The following is a 21,730-nucleotide window of genomic DNA, read 5'->3' on the forward strand; positions in this document are numbered from 1 at the left end:
ACGCGGTATGTTACATTTATAATTCACAGTAACCGCAAGTCCTCTTTCTGCCTTTTGAAGATGATTCTATAATTAGCCACATCCAAACAAATCATACTGTGTTCACCTCAAGCCAAATGGCAACTCTACATACAGCTCCATTTTGCTAAGGCATTTATATTGGTTTGTATCTATCTATTTGATCAAATTAGGTGAAGAGCACAGGTAAATGAATCCTATCATGATTTAAATTAAGTTATGGTTACTTTCCAGTAAAACTGTCATGGATTGTCTAAAACATTTAATGGAATTTTTTATTTGTTACTGTAATGCTACAATTCTACCAGTATGGATTAGAAATTTATCAATTAGTTCTCCGTTACTTTTTCCACTGATCATATAAAGGAAATTCTGATGTATGTTTTCCTGTCCTGTCCAATTAAAACCTAAACAATGACCCAGAATTCATTACTGAAGTAGCAGTGATTTAAAAGTATGCACTTTATTGTCCAAACCAAAATGTGAAAGGAAAAGGTACACTACAAGTTGCAACTTTGGACAACTTGCGAGTCAATACGCATCACTCCACCAACAGCTCTATAAAACCAGAGTTTGCTCTCAACTCCTGATATTTTTCAAGAAGTTGTTGCATTTGCACTGTTAAAGTAGACTCAACTCTCCACAGAAAGTTAGCACTAATGATTAATGGTGGTAAGAACTCCTTCAATGACCAGATTTACAGTATGTTCAAGAAATGCCACCCTGCTTGTGGGATGGGGTGGTTAAGAAAGTAAAAGATTATAATTCTAGTCTTACAATTGATGGTCGTAAATTGTTCCTAAAGATACATACATTGTAAAAAATTTGATCTGGTTTTCTTAATTTTCCCTTCTTTCTCCTTTTTCCATCGAATAATCTAGTTTTTTTGCTACTTTTTAATCTTTCTTTCTCTAATATGACTCTTATTTCTTCCTCCATCATTCCTCATTTCTTTCTCCTTCCTTTATTTTCATTGAGGTACACAGTTGGTCTGATCAATTGACAGAACCCAATAGTCCTGCCACACTCACAACTTGAGTACAAGTAGATCGTTCAATTGACCACCCATTTAAAGCACTTTGCCTGAATAAATTACAAATGACCCCAATTCTTAGCATGAAAACCTTCTCTGGGATTATTCTTACAAATATTCTGACTTCTTCTTCGGTATTGCTTACTGGAAGAAATAGTTTTACTGCATTTACCCCATTGAATCTGTTACCATTTGAAACCATTTGATTAAATTACCTTAAAACTTCCAATTTGCAATATGAGCTGTCTGTGAGTATATTCTCAATTTAATTATTTCAGTCATAGGATTTCTATTTTTGTGTCAAACATTCCACTTTCGTTAGTCTCTTCTCATAAATAAAATAGTAAAATTACTTCGCGGCCTTGATAATTCTCCTAAACTAGGGTGCCAAAACTATGTTCAGTCTTCTAATTGCACATTAATCGATAACTTATTCGACTTGTTGAATTTTCAGTGGAACAACCCAAATAAACAGTCTGTATCACAACTGCAAATCTACATCTTTCAGAGTATCATAGGCTTAACAAGTGTTACTTTCAGTCTCCTCTAGATTAGCTAACTGAGGCTTTCCACCTTTTCTGAGACTTGGCGGCCGTTGCCATTCATTTGTGTTAAAAGATCAACCTTTTATACTTTGTCTATCTTAGATTTACCTCTGAGGTTTTATATTTCTGTTCCTCAATCCTATGGTGCCTCAGATCTTATAACGTGCAAGTCTTAGTCCCTCTTTGATTTGGTAACCTATACTGCTAAATTCACATTAGATTTCTTTTCACAGTATAAAAGTCTCTTTCATTTGACATGTGTTTTGTGATATTTGACATAGATTTGATGTTAGAAACGTGGTTTGCTTCTCTTACATTTATGACATCCAGTTGCTTAGATTTCATGAAATGTTCCTATAGCCTCGGAGATTATTTTCTGAGCTTCATTGCTCAAAATTTGAGCTAGGACTTAGACCTCAGAGGATATCAGAGTATGTCTCTGTCTTTCTCAGACCTGGGTAACTGTGCCTTTAATCAATTAAGTTATATCTCGGTCCTCTTACATATTCCTGTATTATATTTCTCAGTTAACTTGACCGATAGTGTACAGTTGTCAGGTTACAGTTTAAATTATGGAACAGATGGTTGATATGATGATCCACACTTTGTAGCTCTCTGAGTTTTTATGACTACTGCTGTGATTTCATGACCTTTGGCTTTGGGGTCAAGTGGCTCAGACTGTACCTGATTTGTTAAAGTGTTCGTCTTAGCCTTTTGTTATATTTGATGACCTGTATAATTCTGTGCCTCTGAAACTTCATGAGCTGTAGGTAGTTGCTCTTAGATTTCAATGTCCACATTACACTTTGATTTGGTTTCTGAAGTTCCAAAGTATCTTGGACTCTCCAAAATGCATTATCTATCCCTCCTAGACACAGTCGTAATCAAAATAATGTTGTACATCAGCCTCTTCGCCAAACATAACAATCAATACTACACTGAAAATCATACACTTAACACAGAGGTAATAATCTTTAAAGAATCATGAAATGAACACCATAATGTGTAATATTCCTATGATTGCATGAACATTACATCATATGGAATCACTAAGTTCTTGTCCAACATATAATTAGTTAAATTATTGCTATTCAGAACAAGAGAAATAAGTCGCACAATTTCAGTGAATTTTAGTCTTACTTACATGAGCAGTCACTTTGATATTGGCTCTTTTTCTGTTAATGAACCGTACACAACTGTTGCATTAGCTGAGCGTTCACTGGTTGATCTTTGATGTTGAGGTTTTCAGCTTGGGTGCTAACAACACAGAGAGAAATTAAGCTAGTTTGGGAATCTTTTCAGACTGGCTTCAAACTGTTCTGTCATCTGCTGCCTGTTAATTACGTTAGGAAACCACTCTTACAGTCTTGCAACAGCAGGGGAAAAAAGTACAGGAATGCAGAGTCTCTCTTTTGCTCTCACTCTCTCTATCTCAGAATGGTTCCACTGATGACATTCAATATGCATGATAAGTTCCGAGAAAACAGCCAAGCCTTTCTGTGAAGTCGGACGGCCATTAGCAGTTGATGCTTATCAACAGCCAATCAGCAAGTACTGGAATTAACAACTGCTACAGTGCTCATTATTCCCCTCTCTTGCTCTCAGTACTGGAGCTACCTCAAAGAGCTGGTGATAATGAAGACAGAATGCCAGTGTAAAGCAAACAAAATGTTACTGTGAGCTTCTATTTATGAAACAAGTGTGTACTTCCCTCCATTCAAAGCTTTGATACTAAATCTCTATTTAAATAAATTTTAACACTGAAGTGAAAAACATGGGAACATTCAAGATTCAAACGTAAAATGGACATTTGAACAATACTGCTATTTAGAAGCAATATATAGATATAAAAACCGTAATTTTAACAAGGCTGTAGTTATTCTGGGAAAGGCTCAAAACAGGTATTTCATCATCTCCACCTTAGTAGCACCAGGAACAAGAAATTAGTAATCCCCAAGATTTCATTCAGATTCATAGAATGGAGAGAAAAAGCATTTTGTTCACGGTTAGGAGGAGGCAAAATGTTGAGCAGGAGGAGGTCACTTCCAAGTGCTCAGAGTCCGAGCTTCAGCCTTCAGGGATGTATTTGGGACAGCTTTAGGAAAAAGTGGCAATGAGAAATGGATAAATCCTGGCCAGGAGATGCAAAAGTGGCAGTTATTTGTGCCTTGCTCCTCTTTGTCTTGTTAGATTTTATAAACTGTGTCATTATGAATTCAATAGGTATGATGATCTCAGTTTTTACACTTGTTGACCTGCATCTCCAATGATATCTTTAGTTTATTAATTTATTCCACACAAGACCCCATATCCTCCTGATTTCTAAAACTTCAGCTGCCTCCAGCTATGATCAATGTGCACAAGTAGAGCTGCTGTCTCACAGTCCCAGCAACCCGAGTTCAGAAGCCACAAAAAAATCTGCAGATGCTGTAAATCCAAAGCAACACACACACACAAAATGCTGGAGGAACTCAGCAGGCCAGGCAACATCTGTGAAAAAGAGTAAACTGTTGATGTTTTACGCAGAGACCCTTCATCAGGTCTGGAAAAGAAGGGGTCCTTTCCAGTGCCGATGAAGGGTCTCGGCCCAAAACGTTGACTGCTTACTCTTTTCCATGGGTGCTACTTGGCCTACTGAGTCCCTCCAGCATTGTGTGTGTGTGTTTCCTGAGTTCAGACCTGATTTCCAATGCCATCTGTGTGGAGTTCACATAGTCTTCTCTGGGTGCTTTGATTGCGATGAAGATAAGCAGGTTGGCAGGTTAACTGGCTGCTCTCGATTGCCCATGGTACTTAGGCGATTGTTGAATCTGGGGTTAGTTAACAGGGAATAAACTTGGGGATAGTTAATGAGCAAATGAAATGGGATTTCCCAGTGTTGAAATGTCTAATACCAGAGGGTATGCATTTAAGGTGAGAGAGAGTAAGTTTATAAGAGATGTAAGGGGCAGGTTTTTTACACAGAGTGGTGAGTGCCTGAGTGAAATATGCTGCTTGGGGCGGCTGCAGAGGCAGACACATTAGGGACTTTTAAGAGATGTTTAGATAGGCACTTGAATGTGAGGAAAAAGGAATAATATGGATTAGTTTAGATGGCCATTTGATTACAAATTTAATTGGCTCGGCACAACATTGTGGGTTGTGGGGCCTGTTCCTGTGCTGTCCTATGTTCTATGATTAATGTTATGGGTGCTTGATGCTGAATATGTGTTTCCTGGATCAAAAGGCATTTTTCTCTGCTGTACGACTCTATAACAAGGGAAGGTGGAAATGTAGGGTAAACAGGGCAGGATTTAGTGGGGCCAGGGCCCCTGGGCTGGAGGCCCGATGGGCCCCTGCCGATACCGTAAAAGTGCTGCTGTACCAAGCAAAAAAAGACAAGAACAAGAGCAAAGGTCGTACTGGTCTAACTATCAAAGCTGTGGACCAAGACACTGGTGTAGTACAATACATAGGCTGTAAACTTACAGGCCTTAAGAGGGAGGACAGAAAGTAATGCAGATTCTTAGTTTGAAGGACAGCATCTAAAGCACTCAAAAATTGACCTAGGCTTAGTTGGCTTAGTAAAGTTATGAAGGAGACGAAGTATGATGTATCCAATCTTAAATCTTTATTTAGCTATTGCTGCACATACCATAGGCCTTATTTCTCAAACAGTGCCAAAGCATTTTTATCTCGGTATTTTTCTCAACCGTGTGTTCTGAGAAAGTAAAATGGAAATGAGAGACAAAAAGGCCAAGAGAGATGGCACTATGGCAAACTAGGAAACCTGACAATACTCCAACAATCTTTTTGAAGAATGAGATCTAGCACATGTTAACCTATTACTGTGCTGTGTAGACTTGCAGAGTAAAAACCATTTATTACTTACTAGGTTTGTAAACAGTCAACTATTAGCCTATTGCCACAAAAACAGGAACAGCACTGACACACAAGCCTAGATATTTACAAAGTCAGAAGCTTGTTTTTCAAAATTAAAGCCTAGTGCTTCTGGATTTCTTCGCAGCAAAGTCCTTGATCAGATCACTAAAATTCAGTTTCCGAACAAGATCACATTCAAGTGATATCAGAGTAAGATGATTCAGCCTGTCCTGTCCCATTGTGGATCTGAGCCTACTCTTCACTAGCTTGGGCTTGGAGAAAGATCGCTCACCACTTGCATTTGTAACAGGGAGAGTCAGGTAAAGCCTCAAAGCAATTCTTACATTTGAGAAGATGACCTGCAAGTTTTTTTCTCTAAGGAAGCATAAAACCTCTGTTGCAGATGAAATGTCTTTGCCACTTACAAATTCCCTGAAATGGACAATCTCCTCCACAAAGTCTAACTCCAGGTCAGCTGAATATCTGCTTTGGAGAGCAGATGCTCTCTTGCACAGATCTTGTACAGAGAAAGAAGGGATATTGTTTAGGATGCCAAATGTGTCGTTAAGGTCATTATATGATGCAAATCTGCAATCAATTTCTGCAAGTAATCTATCCATCACGACCAAAAAAACCTTAGCTGAGAATTTTTCTCTGGCTGACAAGCCAACATCAGGTGTTGTGGATTCACCCAGAAAGGCTTTACGTTTTCTTTGTCGTTGGGTGTCTTCTTCGTACACTTGTGAGACTGTTGGAGACATAGTTTTAGCTTGGGTCTCAAAAGTATCAAATTGATCATGCAAGCTTGCTATGTATCTCCTTAGTGATCTCACCAAATCCACAGCATTACACAGGTCCAGATTTACAGCTTGCATTGCAACACTTGCACTTTCAAAGCGCTGAAGGATGCAATGCCGGTGGAAGGGGAATATAAGAACCATCGCCTTGACATGTACTCACCATTTACGAGCTTGCTTTTGAAGTGAAATTTGGCGAAAAAAACGTCTCTGCTGTTTGTATACTCATTCCAAAGCTTTGATATCCACATCCTTATTCTGGCAGGACTCCGGCCCTTTCTTAGCCCAGTATACTCGGACTGAATCATCTAACGTTTCCTTTCCCCAGCGAGCAGGATCAGTGCTGTAAGGATCCTCAGTAGCGGTAACGTTAACATTAATGGTGGCCCGACTTGGTTGTTCGGAGGCCTCTGTGGTCGGGAATCCCAAAGTCATGCTCTCTGCCTCTTCAACGTTAGCTGCTGACTGTGGCAAGGACGGTGGTCCTGTGCTAACGCTGGTGCTAGCACTAGCTGTTGAACAAGTCTCCGTTTGTCCACCGGTCTCAGACTGTGACAAGAGTGATGATACTGCCGCATCATCGAGAACAGGTTTAAAAAATTCTGTCAATTTCAGTGTTCTTTCTCACGGTCCTCTTTTTCTTGTTTCGTTTTTCTTTTCTGTGCTCCGCTCTCGTATTTTTTTTGGTCCGCCATGATGATAGCTACCTATTTTGGGCCCCTCTGCAGCTCTGGCCCCTGGGCTGCAGCCCAGCCTAGCCCTGCCTAAAGTCCAGCCCTGAGGGTAAAGTAATAGGGAGAATAATTCACAATCGCTGACATTGAATTGGGGTTTTGCTTTAAGAGGCTGGTTTGGCATGATTATGTTGTTATGTAAGGATTTTTAGCACGCTTTTGTGTGTAGTTTTGGAGATCAATAAAATGTGATATGGGTTTCACTTTGTTTTATTTGCGAAAACCTACATTGGTGACCGCGATACTCTGGGATGATTCCAGAGTTATTGAACATGTTGGCCAATACAGTTACTTTGAAACAGCTGGAGTTTTGGGAGCGAAATGCCTTGTACAAGCTGAGGCTCAGTTTACTCTATGGGAAATCACCGCCGCTGATACCTAATACATCAGAAAGTCCATCTCTAAAGTCACAGTACTGGAAAGTTTGCGCAGTTCTGCAATATATTCAGAAAGGCTTTCATCTTTTGACTGACAACACACATCAAAGTTGCTGGTGAACATAGCAGGCCAGGCAGCATCTCTAGGAAGAGGTACAGTCGACGTTTCGGGCCGAGACCCTTCGTCAGGACTAACTGGAAGAGGAGCTAGTAAGAGATTTGAAAGTGGGAGGTGAAGAGAGAGACCCAAAATGATAGGAGAAGACAGGAGGGGGAAGGATGGAGCCAAGAGCTGGACAGTTGTTTGGCAAAAGGGATATGAGAGGATCATTGGACAGGAGGCCCAGGGAGAAAGAAAAGGGGGAGGGGGGGGGAACCCAGAGGATGGGCAAGGGGTATAGTGAGAGGGACAGAGGGAGAAAAAGGAGAAAGAGAAAAAGAATGAGTGGAAATAAATAAATAACGGATGGGGTACGAGGGGGAGGTGGGGAATTAGCGGAAGTTTGAGAAGTCAATGTTCATGCCATCAGGTTGGAGGCTACCCAGACAGAATATAAGGTGTTGTCCCTCCAATCTGCGTGTGACTTCATCTTTACAGTAGAGGAGACCGTGGTTAGACATGTCAGAATGGGAATGGGACGTGGAATTAAAATGTGTGGCCACTGGGAGGTCCTGCTTTCTCTGGCGGACAGAGCGTAGGTGTTCAGCGAAACGATCTCCCAGTCTGCGTTGGGTTCAGCGAAACAATCTCCCAGTCTGTTCAGCAAAATGATCGCCCAGTCTTTTGACTGGTTCTTTGTGTAAAATCTAAATCTCTCAGTTATTACCAGCAGTTTAGGGCTCAAGTAGTGGGGTAGTGGAAGTATAATTTGTCCATCTGTGCTGATCACCACATCCTTGACTAAGCTGTCCCACCGTGAACACAATCTGTTATGAGTCAACATGATGCTTTCAGATCAGGTCATGCATAGCACATACCTCCGCCGCTCTGCTCAGGTGTGTTTCTGGGGTACAGGGGCTAGCGACCCTTGTGCCTGTTTTGTGTTCTATCGCTGAGCAGCAGTGAACCATCTGATTGGCCTATCAGAGTTCTCTTTGGGAACCAGTTAACTTGATCAACATTTCTGATCTGGCTATTGTTCACGATTGCACTTAATAAAAAAAAAGTGACTTTGTAAAATTGTAACAATTTCATCGACCTTCTTGCTTTCTGGCTTTTCAGGAGTTACTAGGTTGTGTAAGGGATTGTACATCCTTGCACCCACTAAGCTAAGAAATGTGGATGCTTTCTTTTTCTCCCCCATGTTGTTCACATTACAATACAGTTCAACCCTCTCGGTCTAAGACTCCCAGCTTTCATTAGCACTATCAAATCCATTAACCTTCCCGACTGAAGCCATTGCCATTTTATTTCCACTCTAAATTCAGGGTGACTTTCACTGTTACTCAGGGGTCTTTCAGTCTTCTCGTGCCTTTTAACTCTCACTGTTTCGTCCCGTAACTGTTGGTGCAATTGATGATATTTTCTGACATTCAGTTCGTACTCGTCGCCAATTTGTTGTGTCTGCACAACTACGTATTGATTAAATAAAAGCACACACGTGCGAGGTGGCTTTAACTGGTGTATTCACATTGCAACGGGGGGAAGAGAGAGAGAGAGAGAGGGCAATCAGTACACATGGCCTTGCACGCGTAGACAACAGATCAATACGCGGTGTTAAGAGAGGGAGTCATTGCTGTAAAAGAAATAGATCCATACATTACACAAAGACTGGAAATGTGTGGAGTGCCAGTGGGCAAAAATCAACTGTTATCTTCAGGCGACATTGACACCTTTTGAGGTCCCTGAGTGACATTTTGACCATGTTGGTGTGGACCTTGTTGGTTCTTTTCCCTCCTTCCATGGTTCCACGTACCTTTTTATCATGGTGGACTGTACCACCGAGTGGCCAGAGGTCATTCCTCTAGCATCGACAAAGTCCACAGATGTGGCTCAGGCATTCATCAACACCTGGGTTCCTCAGTTTAGCACCCATCTGATATTTCCTCTAACGACGGTCCTCAATTCATTTCAGACCTCTGGGATGTGATGGCCCAGAGCCTCGGCACCAGGCTACATCCCAACATGGCGTATCTCCTGCAGTCCAATGGCCTATGTGTGTGGTTTCACCCCTCCTTAAAGGCTGCTCGGAGGGCTTCCCAAACCAAAATGAGTGTTGGCACGATCGTCTCCCATGGGTCCTGCTGCAGCTCAGAACTGCTCCAAAAGAGGAGCCGCAGTTGTCTACAACTGAGTTGGTATATGGCAGCTGTTACGAGTGCCAGGTGATTTCATTTCTGACGCCACGATGGCCTGGTTAGCCTCTCTACACCATTCCACCCTCCTCAGTAAATTCAATTCCTTTTCACCTACTTCTTCCTACCACCACGGCGTACAGCACTCTTGGGTTCCTGCTGACCTACATTCTGCCTCGTTTGTTTTCGTCCGTCATGACACACATTAGGTTCCGTATGATGGCGTGTTCTGCATTTTGGAAGGAGAGAAAAGACTTTTAACATAGATTGGACAACTGAACCTTCTTGACCAGCCTCCCATGTGGGACCTTTTCAAATGCCTTGCTAAAGTCCATGTAGGCAACATCCACTAATCCATTTTCCTGGTAACTTCCTCGAAAAACTCTATAAGATTGGTTAGATATGGCCTACCACACACAAAGCCATGCTGACTGTCCTTAATCTGTCCATGTCTCTCCAAAAACTGAAATATCTGGTCCTTCAGAATACCTTCCAATAACTTTCCCACAACTGATACCAGCCTATAATTTCCTTCTTTCTGTTTGGAGACTTTTCTAAACAGTGGAACAACATTGGCTATCCTCCAATCCTCTGGTACCTCTCCTGTCACTAAGGATGTTTTAAATATCTCTGCTAAGGCCCCAGCAATTTCTGCACTTGCCTCCCGTGGGGTCCGAGGGTGTACTTTGGAAGGCCCTGGGGATTTATCCATCCTGATTTGCCTCAGGGTAGCAAACACCTCCTCCTCTGTAATCTGTACAGGGTCCATGAAGTTGATGCCACTTTGCCTTACTTCTATAGACTCTGTATGCATCTCCTGAGTAAATACAGATACAAAGGATGCATTTAAGATCTCCCCCATCTGTTTTGGCTCTAAGCATGGATTACCATTCTGGTCTTTGTCCCAATCCATACTTGCCAGATCCTTGCTGATACCATCAAAATTGGCCTTTCTCCAGTTTAGAATCTCAACCCTTGGACCAGACTGATCTTTTTGCATATTTACTTAGAAACTAATGGCATTGTAGTCAATGGATGCAAAATGTTCCCCTACACAAACTTTTGTCATCTGCTGTCTCATTCCCTAATAGCAGATACAGTATTGCATGCTCTCTCATTGAGACTTCTGCACACTGATGAAGGAAACTTTCCTGAGCGCATTTGACAAACTATCCATCTAGTCCTTTTACAGTATGGGATTCCCAGTCAATGTGTGGAAAGTTAAAATCACCTACTGTAGCAACCTTATGCTTCTTACAACAGTCTGTGATCTCTTTACAAATTTGTTTCTCTCAATCCCAGTATTAGGCTTCCCGCAGGGGTTCCTAGTCATTATGCCCAGATTATGTCATATGAACCTGACATATAATCATGCCAGCTTCTGCTCTATTTTCCTGTTGCTGGTCAGAAATGGCTCACATGAAGACAGCAAAAGCTGATGGGTATTGACACAAAGTAACTAGTAAAGAATTAGTGCAGCATATGATTATTAGTTAGAACTGGGAGAAGTTTGTTAGGTTAAGAGACCAGGGGTTATTATATAGACACAAGCTCAAGTTACATGGGGAATAATAACAGATTATTCTGAATAATGGTCAACCTAATCCACATCAAGATGAAAAAGATTGTCATTTCAATGCATCTTCCTATATGTTTTAGATGTGTTATAAGAATTTTATCTGGATATAAAAGATGGATTGGGATTACTTTATTTTGGGTTAGAGATTTACTTTTGCAATTTTCCTATGGGCAATTCCCCTAGCCATCGGAATTATTATTTCTAGAGCACTTCTGTTGTTGAAACTTTGAAGCTTACAGAGATGGAAGTTTGGTGACTCTTCTGCTTTTGGAGTAACGGCTCCACTCCTAAGACTTTGTTAGCACCAATACCTGAGCTGCACTACCATGGGTTATTTCTTGAATGTCTGTATTGCAATAGGCTGCTTTGTATTTGCCTTTTACCTATTCCTCTGGTTTGTCTATGCTCCTCTCCTTTCCTAGTCCTGACCACTAACACGTGCTTACAGGTTCTCGCCTCATCTTGAGGGCAGGGGGTAGGGGGTTGTCATGTGTCCATCGTGAATAATTGGTCTAATAACACAATCCTACGGAAAGATGAGTTGACAAACATTACTTTTCACTTATCTATTTAGATGTTACATATTTACGTACTTTCTAACATAGGTAACCTTTTATATAATTTGGTTAAGATTTTATATAATGAACTTTGTAAATATGTTGTTCATGGCTAATATTAGCATTATATTATCATGGTATATACATTTGATTTTTATTTTCAAACCTCTTTGTGGCGTCTGTGAAGTCACCCAAGTGGCAAAGAAACAGGATAAATGAAGAGACAGTAAATCGTAAACACAACACGTTCTGCAGATGCTAGAAATCAGAAGCAACACACACGAAATGTTTGAGGAACTCAACAGGACAGGCAGCATCTATGGAAATGAATAAACAGTCGACGTTGCCACCCGGGACCCTTCTTCAGGACTGGGGGAAGGGGGCAGGTGACAGAATAAAAAGATGGGTGAGCTGGAAGGTGATAGGTGAAGCCAGGTGGGTAGGAAAGGAAAAGGGCTGGAGAGGAAGCAATCTGATAGGAGAGGAGAGTGGGAAGAGAAAGGGAAGGAGGAGTGGATTCAGGGGAAGGTGATAGGCAGACAAGAAGACATATAAGGTCAGAGTGGGGATTTAGTTATTTATTTATTGAGATACAGCACAGAATAGGCCCTTTCAGCTCTTCAAGACACGCTGCCCAGAAATCCACTGATTTAATCACAGGACAATTTACAATGGCCAATTAACCTGTCAGCCGGTATGTCTTTGGACTGTGGGAGGAAACTGGGGCACCCGGAGGAAACCCACGCGGTCACGAGTAGAACGTACAAGTTCCTTTCAGGCAGCGGCAGTAATTGAACCCGAGTCACCTGTACTGTAAAGTTTTGATCTAACCACTACGCTACTGTGCTGAAAAAGAAGAGGGGAAGGCAAGGGATTTTTTTTTACCGGAAGGAGAAATTGATTTGAATGCCATCAGGTTGGAGGCTCCCTGGATGATATATAAGGTGTTGCTCCTCCACCCTGAGGGTGGCCTTTTTTGGTGGATGGAAAAGAGGTGCTTGATGAAGCGGTCCCCCAAATTGCAACATGCGTCACTAATGTAAAGGAGGCCGTATTGAGAGCACTGGACGACGCCAGTAGAATCACAGGTGAATGTTGCCTCACCTGGAAGGACTGTTTGGGGCCCTGAGGGAGGAGGTGAATGGGCAGGTGTAGCACTTTGGCTGCTTGCAGGGAGAAGTGCTGTGAGGAAGATTAGTGGAGAAGGACGAATGGACAAAGAAATCATGGAGGGAGCGATCACTGTGGAAAGTGGAGAGTGACCGGAGGCAGAGATATGTTTGGTAGTAGGATCCCTTTGGAGGTGGCAGATGTTATGGAGAATGATATGTTGGATGCGGAGGCTCATGGGGTGGTAGGTGAGCACAAGAGGAACTCTCACTGATAAGGCGGTGTGAAGGTGGGGTGAGCACAGACATTCGGGAAATGGAGGAAATGCAGATGAGGGCAGCATCAAGGTAGAGGAAGGGAAACCCCTTTCTTTGACAAAGGAGGTAACCTCTGACTCCTTGGAAAGGAAAAATGAAGAGCACAGTTCAGGATTATTAAGAATGGTCCAGGGACTTCAAGAAGAATGACAGAAACATGGATGAGCTAAAGTCCATTCCACTGCATTTAATTTATTCATTTAAATAAATAAAATAAAAAGTATTGCGTGTGTGTGAAGTCCGCCAAGTGGCAAAGAAACAGTATAAATGAAGAGAGAGGTTTAGCCTTATTTGGAATGGTCCAGGAACATCAAGAAGAATGACAGAAACGTGGGGTGAACTACAATCCATTTGTCTACCTTCGATTTCTGCAACAGACAATTCATTCCTCTGCGTCTCAGGTATGTATTTTTAGCTTATAGGAATTGTACCTGTGTTTTGGAAATCCTTTCTGTTTTAGAAGTTATTTGTAATTCGGGAAGTCTTTTATAAGAAATCCTCTGTGAGTTTTAAGTGTGTTTAAACTATTGTGTTAGCTGGAAGTATCTCTTCTGTGGTAGGGGGAGGGTGACACACCACTCAGATAGTGAGTATTGGCAGCTAAGGGGTTTGTCTTCACTAATCTTTTTCAATTTATATACATGTGGAAGTTTGGACTGTTTGGTTTTATGATCTATACATTCTCTAATTTTGTCCCCATTTGATGCCTTGGTCCTTTTTTGTTGAATTCTAAAGAAATCCAAATCTAAACTGGTTATTTTGGGTTTTTGTGCCTGAACAAAATGTACAACTGTTGCAGTTCCTGAGTCCATTCTTATCCCCCCTCATAGCGTTCAGTAAAGGACCTCTTGTCGACTGTACCTCTTCCTATAGATGCTGCCTGGCCTGCTGCGTTCACCAGCATTTTTTGTGTGTGTTGCAGCTATGGTAACACTGTCTTCACGAGATAAACGCTTCTCAAATGCTGTTCAGTTCCCTTCATTGAATCTTTTCAGTCCTAATCTGAACCATTTCCCAAAATACAGCTTACTCACGTTCTGTGTCATAACTTTCCCGCCGTTCTTCAAAGGCCACCACTTGAAAACTCTTCAACTACAGAGGCAGGATATAGGACAGTGTAAATGGTAAGGAGTACATTGATGTTACTGCACAGGTTCATTACAGTGCAGGTGTTATGATACATATTGGGAAAGTAGAATTCTCAGCATGCCCATAGCTATTTATTTATTTTTTAATTAGAGATACAACACAGAATAGGCCCTACCAGCTGAATGAGCCACACCACCCAGCAATGCACCTTTTCAACACTAGCCTAATCACAGGTAATTTACAATGACCGGTACATCTTTGGACTATAAGAGGAAACTGGAGCACCCAGAGGAAACCCAAGCAGTTCACGGAGGAGAACGTACAAACTCCTTACAAACGCCGCTGGAATTAAACTCTGACCTCTGAGTAGTCCGAGCTGTAATAGCAATGTGCTCACTTCTACGTTATTGTGGTGCCCTAAACTACTTTAGTTGTAGTTTTGGGTTGTCCAAGTATAGCATGAAAGGTTTTCTCTATGGCGTGTGATGAGGTCTTTGTCTGAGAAGTTGTTTTACTTTATTTTATTTGGAGATACAGCACAGAACAGGGCCACAGAGCCACACTGCCCGGCAACCCACCGATTTAACCCTCGCCCAATCACAGGACAATTTACAATGTCCAATTAACCTATGAACTGGCGTGTCTTAGGGCCGTGGGAGGAAACTGGAGTACCTGAAGGAAACAACAAACCTTCTTATAGAAGACACCAGAATTGAACTCCGAACTCCGAAACCCCAAACTGTAATAGCATTGCACTACCTGCTAAGCTACCGTGACAACCCACGTGATTTTGTTCATTTGGGAACTCTAGTTTTCCTTAATATTAAACGTGGTGTAGTGCTGGAGTCTCCTTGATCTTGGTGTCTTTCAGCATGCGTTGGTATGGATATCAGGATTCACTTATTTCAGGGCTCCAACTGATAGCTTCGTAGCAAACCTATTTACCAAATTGCCCTCCCAAACCAAAACATCCTTTTCTCTTAAACTTCCACTCAGCTGGTGTCAGCTTGTGAACTTAAGTTTGGACTTTTCTAGCAAAGGTGGGGAACAAACATGATGAAGGAACATTCTCCTCCCGTGTGTTAAACTGCTATAAATTTCTATGTTATACACACTAATTGAAACAGTTTGGACCGATTCCCATAATTGCAATTGATGACCAACACTGACAGTAGCTCAGTTGTTATATTATAAGAGCTGAAGCCAAGGTATATTGGTGATTATTAGGGTCTCCTACCTAGTCAATTGAGTTGAGAAGTGGTTCTGCTCATGAGTTATACAGTAGATATTTATACTGGTAACTGTCCTCACTTTAACTGCTGCAATGTCTGTTCTATCATTACTACATGTAATGCCCTGGTTAAGATTTTTACTGCTATGCTATAGGTATTTCATTTTAGCAGTTCTGTAAGAACAGTCTGTTCTGCTTTTAGCATGTTTGGGTTTACGCTAAAGATAAAGGGCTATGTTGTTCAACTTAGGAGTGTGGTGTCAGCCAATCAGGATGGTGGAATTGGGAGAAGGTTCGAGAGAATGCTGGGCGGAGAGGTTTTTGTGAGGGACATTGGTGTGGGTTGAGGTCTTTTTGGTGGGAGCTGGTAGAAGACAGGAGGGAAGATGGCTGAGGATGCCGTTCCTGTTGCACAAGATGCTTTGTACAGATGAATGGCTTCAAGGAGGAAGGACTGATATTCCTGTGGGGAAGCCTGTTTGTTCAAGGTGGATTTCGAGTGACATTTGGAAGGTAGTTTTCTCACCACTGAGTCTGGTGGCTGCTAACGAGGGGCTAACGAGCTGCGTCTCTTGAGATGCCCGATAAAAAGGGGTTCATATAATTTCTTAAAAACATAAAAATATCATAAATAGGTTAAACATAATGAACTGAGTTTCTTGCACCGGTTCTATCATTCAATAAGGCCAATGCTATTCTTCTATTTCAGCATCACTTTCAGTCTCTCACTAATCAGCAGCCCAGCCACCACCACACCCAAGTCAAGTCAAGTCAGTTTTTATTGTCATTTCGACCATAACTGCTGGTACAGTACACAGCTGGTAAAAACTGCTGGTACAGTATACAGCTGGTAAAAACAAGACAACGTTTTTCAGGACCATGGTGCTACATGAAACAATACAAAAACTACGTTGAACTACGTAAAACAACACAAAAACAACACTAGACTACAGACGTACCCAGGACTGCATAAAGTACACAAAAGAGCGTCATAGGAAGTCATTCCTGCCTGAGGCCATCAAACTTTACAACTCCTCCCTTGGAGGATCAGATACCCTGAGCCAATAGGCTGGTCCTGGAGTTATTTCCTGGCATAATTTATATATTACTATTTAACTATTTATGGTTTTATTACTATTTATGGTGCAACTGTAACGAAAACCAGTTTCCCCTGGGATCAATAAAGTATGACTATGACTATGACTAACAGTGCAGGCATTTACAATAAATAATAAACAAGACATTAGGCACAGTAGAGGGCAGTAGGTTGGTGTCAGTCCAGGCTCTGAGTATTGAGGAGTCTGATGGCTTGGGGGAAGAAACTGTTACTTATTCTGGTCATGAGAGCCCGAATGCTTGGTGCCTTTTGCCAGATGGCAGGAGGGAGAAGAGTTTGTATGAGGGGTGCATGGGGTCCTTCATAATGCTGTTTGCTTTACGGATGCAGCGTGTAGTGTAAATGTCTGTAATGGCGGGAAGAGAGACCCTGATGATCTTCTCAGCTGACCTCACTATCCGCTGCAGGGTCTTGCGATCTGAGACGGTGCAATTTCCGAACCAGGCAGTGATGCAGCTGCTCAGGATGCTCTCAATACATCCTCTGTAGAATGTGGTGAGGATGGGGGGTGGGAGATGGACTTTTCTCAGCCTTCACAGAAAGTAGAGACGCTGCTGGGCTTTCCTTGTTATGGAGCTGGTGTTGAGGGACCAGGTGAGATTCTCCGCCAGCTGAACACCAAGAAATTTGGTGCTCTTAACAATCTCTATGGAGGAGTCGTCGATTTTCAGCGGAGAGTGGTCGCTCCGTGTCCACCTGAAGTCAACAACCATCTCTTTTGTTTTGTTCAGATTCAGAGACAGGTTGTTGTCTCTGCGCCGGTCCGTTAGCTGCTGCACCTCCTCTCTGTATGCCGACTCATCGTTCTTCCTGATGAGACCCACCACGGTCGTGTCATCGGCGATCTTGATAATGTGGTTCGAGCTGTGTGTTGCAGCGCAGTCGTGGGTCAGCAGAGTGAACAGCAGTGGACTGAGCACACAGCCCTGGGGGGCCCCGGTGCTCAGAGTGATGGTGTTGGAGATGCTGCTTCCAATCTGGACTGACTGAGGTCTCCCAGTCAGGAAGTCTAGGATCCAGTTGCAGAGGGAGGTGTTCAGGCCCAGTAGGCTCAGCTTTCCAATCAGTTTCTGAGGAATGATTGTGTTGAATACTGAACTGAAGTCTATGAACAGCATTCGAACATATGTGTCTTTTTTGTCCAGGTGGGTTAGGGCCAGGTGGAGGGTGATGGCAATGGCGTCATCTGTTGAACGGTTGGGATGGTACGCGAACTGCAGGGGGTCCAGTGAGGGGGGCAGCAGGGTCTTGATGTGCCTCATGACGAGCCTCTTGAAACACTTCATGATGGTGGATGTGAGTGCAACGGGATGGTAGTCGTTGAGGCAGGACACTGAAGGCTTCTTCGGAATGGGGACGATGATGGCAGCCTTGAAGCACATAGGAACGATGACGCTGCTCAGGGAGATGTTGAAGATGTCAGTGAGAACGTCTGCCAGCTGGTCCGCACATCCTCTAATCACCTCTGCCAGGAATATTGTCTGGTCCAGCAGCCTTCCGTAGGTTGACCCTGCACAGGGTTCTCCTCACATTGGCCACGGTAAGACACAGCACCTGGTCATTTGGAAGAGGGGTGGTCTTCCTCGCTGCCACGTCATTTTCCGCCTCAAAACGAGCATAGAAGTTGTTCAACGCATCTGGGAGGGAGGCATCACCTGCACAGTCAGGTGATGTTGTCCTGTAGTTGGTGATGTCCTGAATGCCCTTCTAGATGCGCCATGTGTTGCTGCTGTCCTGGAAATGGCTGTGGATTCACTGGGCGTGTGCACGCTTTGCCTCTCTGACGGCCCGGAACAGTTTGGCCCTCGCTGTTGTTAGGGCTGCCTCGTCGTTTGCTCTGAAGGCGGAGTCACGGGTCCTCAGAGCGCACGCACCTCCGCGGTCATCCGTGGCTTCTGGTTAGCGCGTGTAATGATGGTCTTGGCCACAGTGACGTCATCGATGCACTTGCTGATGTAGCTAGTCACTGATGCCACGTACTCCTCTAAATTGGTAGAGTCGCCATCGGTTGCAGCCTCCCTGGGCATGTGCCAGTCAGTGTGCTCAAAGCAGTCTTGAAGGGCAGAGATGGCTCCTGCTGGCCAGGTTTTCACCTGCTTCTGAACTGGTCTGGAGCGCCTGACGAGCAGTCTGTATGCTGGGATTAGCATAACAGAGATGTGGTCTGGGTAACCGAGGTACAGAATTCCAGAGATTCTCTACCCCCTTCGGTAGAGAATTCCAAAGATTCTTTTTCCTCCAAGCGAAGAAATTTCTTATCTGTTCTGAGACTGTGATCCTGGTTTCCAGACACTTCAAACAAAGATAACATCATCTCGGTATCTATTATTCTATTTGGGACCAGTCTGCTCATCCTCTCCCCATATGGCCAAACCTGCTATTAAGATTCACTGAACTCTCTCTATTGCAAGTAGATCCTTGGAAGGAGAGATGAGACCTGAATGTAACATTCCAGGTGATGTCTTGCTGGGTCATACAACATACCATTTGATCTTCTCATTGCTTTCTTTAACTGAATATTCACTTTCAGTGATTCATGTACAAGGATGTCCAGATCCCTTTGAAGAGCTACACTTTTCAACCTCTCAATATTTAAAAGATATTCCGGCTTTCTATTTTTTTTTATCAGTGTGAATGAATTCACATATCTCCACGTGATATTCCATTTACCACATTCTTATCCATCAGAATCTGCATTTCCCTGAAGCCTTTCTGCATCCTTGCAGCCCACGGTATCAGTTAGTTTTGTATCATTAGCAAACTTGAATATGAACTTGACTTCTGGTCAAGATGGTGCCTGCGTACAATGCTCATTCAGTCAACATCTTCTGGATAGATCATGAAACCATATCTTTCACTTCTTTTACGTTTGTTTTTCATCTTGAATGTGATTCTGGAACTGTTGGAGCCTATGATTTGCAGTTTGAAGATCGTTTGGGTGTTTCAGTACTTTGCAGTCTCTGAGGGGATTCCGGAAGGCAGAGGCAGCATGCAGGAACAATATTGCGACTGTGAGCTGATGTTTGACTACATTTTCACAATGAAAACTTCCATTGTTCACCATTAAAGCAATGAGAAAGATTGAAACGCCGGCTGCCTGCCTTTTTATCGCTGGCGCATCACTCTACTGTCGGATAGGGGGAACAACCTTTTTATCACTGGTGAGATTGCTCTGCTGCTGTAGAACAGAGACTGTTTTTATCGCTGGTGAAATTGCTCTGCTACGTAGAGGGAGAATATTGCCCAGGTCTTCTGCGTTTTGGATGTGGACTTGGACAGTGGACTTTGGTTCAGTCTTATGGTTTTTTCAAATTCTGTGTTTTTTGCCCAAATTTTTCTCATCTTTGGTGTGTGGGGGAGGGGGATTTGGGGGTCAATGTGCCTGTTTTTGTTTTTGTTCTTTTTTTTGTGTGGGGGAGGGGGATTTGAGGGATGATGATTGTGCTGCCGTTCTTTTCCTTTTTTTGATTTTGTGGCCATCTGGAGAATAAAAATTTCAGAGTTGTATACTTTGATAACAAATGGACCTTTGAACCTTCGAATTACTATAAAGAAATTCAAGGTTTAATCCTTTCACTGCAACCATTACAGGGAAGAGCTGAGCTGCTGATGACTGCTGTGGCCCAAAATTCCCAATCCGAAAAATTTGGTCTGATTTTACTTCATAATTCTTATAAGGTACCAAAGTCCAAATACATTAAAGAAACTGGCTCACTCTCACTTATTTTGAAAGTTAATTCCTCAAAACATTCAAGTGGAATTGGCAAACTTGGTTTCCCTTTTATAAATAAATTTCTAACCTGCCAAGTCTTTCTTCTATTTTATAAATGCCATGCCTCCACTCTTGTAATAATAGGATCCAAATTTTCTCTGCTACCAATATTAGGTTAATCATAAAATCACAAGACCATTAGATATAGGAGCAGAATTAGGCCATCATAGCTGATTTATTATCCCTCTCAACCCCATTTTTCTGCCTTCTCCCTGTAAGCTTTGACGCCCTTACTAATTAAAAACCTATCAGCCTCCGCTTTAGGTGTATCTAATGACTTGACCTCCACAATCATCTGTGGCAATGAATTCCACCTTCTGGCTAAAGAAATTCCTCTTCATCTCTGTTCTGAAGGATGTCCTTTTTTTTTTGAGGCTGTGCCCTCAGATCCTAGATTCCCCCACGGCAGGAAACATACTTTCCACATCCACTCTATCTAGGCCTTTCAATGTTCAAAAGGCTTCAATGAGATCTTCCTTTATTCTTCTAAACTCCAGCGAGTACAGGCCCAGAGCCATCAAACACACCTCATATGTCTTGTGAATCTCCTCTGGATCCTCTCCAATAACAGCGTATCCTAGAAGTCAGCTTCTTGTTTCTCCTTTACGTCCTCCCTCTTTTGAATAATTTGTTATCTTCTGATCTATGGGAGCCATCAAAGAACATGGAATTTTGGCAAATATCCATACTGTCCATAACTACGTTCATGTGCACCTCCTTACAATGCATGAAGTCCTGGGGAATTATCATCCATTAATTTCTCCAGTTCTAGTTATTTTACTGATGCAGATAACTTTAAATTTTATTCATGCTGGACCTATGTTTCTCCATTATTTCCCAAGAAGTTTCCTGTGTCTTCTTTGTTGAGGACATACATAAAATATTTATTTAATTTCTTAGCCATTTCCTTATTCCCCAATATAATTTCATCCTGAAGGATGCTACCATTATTCTGCTCAATATTTTCCTTTCTAAATGTCTAGAAAGCTTTTACAGTCTATTTTTTTTAATGTTCACATGAGACTTCTTGCATTTTACTTTTCCTTTCCTTATCATGCTTCTGTCCACTTTGAATAATGAATTTTCCAGTCCTCGGCCTTACTCATCTATTAGCAACATTATGAGCCTTTCTGTTTGGGTTTGGGTACCTGAGTTATAAACTGTGAACCAACTTGTAGCATTAGCCATTTTGTTTAAAGTAGTTTCCTAGTCCACTATAGCAAACCCATATCTCAAACTTTTGCTTTTTGCTTTACTCTAATTTAATATCCTGGTTTCAGAATGAACTAATTCACTTT

General features: G+C 42.3%; 1 protein-coding gene across 6 annotated transcripts in view; it reads right to left on the reverse strand.

Annotated features, from left to right (window-relative positions):
* slc1a6 (solute carrier family 1 member 6) overlaps positions 1-21,730 on the reverse strand; it is a 173,740-nt gene that overhangs the window by 120,612 nt on the left and 31,398 nt on the right. For 4 of the 6 annotated variants that reach the window (XM_072244199.1, XM_072244202.1, XM_072244200.1 and 1 more), the window contains exon 1: positions 2,741-3,058. The gene's annotated coding sequence lies outside the window, so the exon portion shown is untranslated. Of the gene's footprint in view, positions 1-2,740; positions 3,059-21,730 lie in introns of those variants that run through there. The other 2 variants (XM_072244203.1, XM_072244204.1) reach the window with 2 other exon arrangements.

This window comes from Mobula birostris, chromosome 26, assembly GCF_030028105.1.
Source record: "Mobula birostris isolate sMobBir1 chromosome 26, sMobBir1.hap1, whole genome shotgun sequence".
NCBI lineage: Eukaryota > Metazoa > Chordata > Chondrichthyes > Myliobatiformes > Myliobatidae > Mobula > Mobula birostris.